At 45.7% G+C, this 3084-nt stretch overlaps 1 pseudogene; it reads left to right on the forward strand.

Annotated features, from left to right (window-relative positions):
- Positions 1-2720: 2720 nt before the first annotated feature.
- LOC139278545 (U1 spliceosomal RNA) lies at positions 2721-2873 on the forward strand (annotated as a pseudogene).
- Positions 2874-3084: the final 211 nt, after the last annotated feature.

Genomic DNA, 3084 nt, shown 5'->3' on the forward strand with positions numbered 1-3084 from the left:
CATTCTGAAAAGGAAGGGTGAACAGCCAGTTGTCGTGGTGCATATAGGTACCAACGATATAGGTAAAAAACGGGATGAGGTCCTACAAGACGATTTTAGGGAGCTAGGAGCTAAATTAAAAAGTAGGATCTCAAAAGTAGCAATCTCAGGATTGCTACCAGTGCCACGTGCTAGTCAGAGTAGGAATCGCAGGATAGTTCAGATGAATACGTGGCTTGAGGAGTGGTGCAATAGGCAGGGATTCAAATTCCTGGGACATTGGAACCGGTTCTGGGGGAGGTGGGACCAGTACAAACCAGACGGTCTGCACCTTGGCAGGACCGGAACCAATGTCCTAGGGGGAGTGTTTGCTAGTGCTGTTGGGGAGGAGTTAAACTAATCTGGCAGGGGGGTGGGAATCTATGCAGGGAGACAGAGGGAAGTAGAATGGGGACAGAAGCAAAAGATAGAAAGAAGAAAAGTAAAAGTGGAGGGCAGAGAAACCCAAGGCAAAAAGCAAAAAGGGCCACATTACACCAAAATTCTAAAAGGGCAAAGTGTGTTACAAAGACAAGTCTGAAGGCTCTGTGCCTCAATGCGAGGAGTATTCGGAATAAGGTGGACGAATTAACTGCGCAGATAGCAGTTAACGGGTATGATGTAATTGGCATCATGGAGACATGGCTCGAGGGTGACCAAGACTGGGATCTCAACATCCAGGGGTGTTCAACATTTAGGAAGGATAGGCAGAGAGGAAAAGGAGGCGGGGTGGTATTGCTGGTTAAAGAGAAAATTAATGCAATAGTAAGAAAGGACATAAGAACATCCCAGAGTACTTAAGCAAGTGGCCCTAGAAATAGTGGATGCATTGGTGATCATTTTCCAACAGTTTATCGACTCTGGATCAATTCCAATGGACTGGAGGGTAGCTAATGTAACACCACTTTTTAAAAAGGGAGGGAAAGAGAAAGTGAGTAATTATAGACCGGTTAGCCTGACATCAGTGATGGGGAAAATGTTTGAATCAATTATTAAGGATGAAATAGTAGCACATTTGGAAAGCAGTGACAGGATCGGTCCAAGTCAGCATGGATTTATGAAAGGGAAATCATGCTTGACAAATCTTCTAGAATTTTTTGAGGATGTAACGAGTAGAGTGGACAAGGGTGAACCAGTGGATGTGGTGTATTTGGACTTTCAAAAGGCTTTTGACAAGGTCCCACACAAGAGATTGGTGTGCAAAATCAAAGCACTTGGTATTGGGGGTAATATACTGACGTGGATAGAGAACTAGTTGGCAGACAGGAAGCAGAGAGTCGGGATAAACGGGTCCTTTTCAAAATGGCAGGCAGTGACTAGTGGAGTGCCACAGGGCTCAGTGCTGGGACCCCAGCTCTTTACAATATATATCAATGATTTGGATGAAGGAATTGAGTGTAATATCTCCATGTTTGCAGATGACACTAAACTAGGTGGCGGTGTGAGCTGTGAGGGGTACGCTAGGAGGCTGCAGGGTGACTTGGACAGGTTAGGTGAGTGGGCAAATGCATGGCAGATACAGTATAATGTGGATAAATGTGAGGTTATCCACTTTGGGGGCAAAAACACGAAGACCTAATATTTTCTGAATGGCGGCAGATTAGGAAAAGGGGAGGTGCAACGAGACCTGGGTGTCATGATACATCAGTCTTGAAAGTTGGCATGCAGGTACAGCAGGCGGTGAAGAAGGAAAATGGTATGTTGGCCTTCATAGCTAGGGGATTTGAGTATAGGAGCAGGGAGGTCTTACTGCATTTGTACAGGGCCTTGGTGAGGCCTCACCTGTAATATTGTGTTCAGTTTTGTTCTCCTAATCTGAGGAAGGACGTTCTTGCTAATATGGGAGTGCATGAGGTTCACCAGACTGATTCCCGGGATGGCAGAACTGATAAATGAGGAGAGACTGGATCAACTGGGCCTTTATACATTGGAGTTTAGAAGGATGAGAGGGGATCTCATAGAAACATATAAGATTCTGACGGGATGGGACAGGTTACATAAGAACATAAGAACATAAGAATTAGGAACAGGAGTAGGCCATCGAGCCCATCGAGCCTGCTCCACCACTCAACAAGATCATGGCTGATCTGGCCGTGGACTCAGCTCCACTTACCCGCCCGCTCCCCATAACCCTTAATTCCCTTATTGTTTAAAAATCTATCTATCTGTGATTTGAATACATTCAATGAGCTAGCCTCAACTGTTTCCTTGGGCAGAGAAATTCCACAGATTCACAACCCTCTGGGAGAAGAAATTCCTTCCCAACTCGGTTTTAAATCGGCTCCCCCGTATTTTGAGGCTGTGCCCCCTAGTTCTAGTCTCCCCGACCAGTGGAAACAACCTCTCTGCCTCTATCCTGTCTATCCCTTTCATTATTTTAAATGTTTCTGTAAGATCACCCCTCATCCTTCTGCACTCCAATGAGTAAAGACCCAGTCTACTCAATCTATCATCATAAGGTAACCCCCTCATCTCCGGAATCAGCCTAGTGAATCGTCTCCGTACCCCCTCCAAAGCTAGTATATCCTTCCTTAAGTAAGGTGACCAAAACTGCACGCAGTACTCCAGGTGCGGCCTCACCAATACCCTGTACAGTTGCAGCAGGACCTCCCTGCTTTTGTACTCCATCCCTCTTGCAATGAAGGCCAACATTCCATTCGCCTTCCTGATTACCTGCTGCACCTGCAAACTAACTTTTTGGGATTCATGCACAGAGGAGTAACCATGATCAAGAAGGTGTTTCTCCCAGGATGAGGCTAGCCCATTGCACTTCGGGTGTGTTGACGCCTGCGATGTCCCCAAATGCGGGATACTCGACTGCAAAATTTGTGGTAGTGGGGGACTGCGTTCGCAAAGTAATGTTTATGTTTTGCAGGTAGACTCTAAAAGAGTTTCATGCACAAGGATCCCCAGGTCCATATGCACCTCAGCATGTTGTAATTTCTCCCCATTCAAATAATATTCCCTTTTACTGTTTTTTTTTCCAAGGTGGATGACCTCACATTTTCCAACATTGTATTCCATCTGCCAAACCTTAGCCCATTCGCTTAACCTATCTAAATCTCT

This window comes from Pristiophorus japonicus, chromosome 1 (assembly GCF_044704955.1).
Source record: "Pristiophorus japonicus isolate sPriJap1 chromosome 1, sPriJap1.hap1, whole genome shotgun sequence".
NCBI classification, from domain to species: domain Eukaryota; kingdom Metazoa; phylum Chordata; class Chondrichthyes; family Pristiophoridae; genus Pristiophorus; species Pristiophorus japonicus.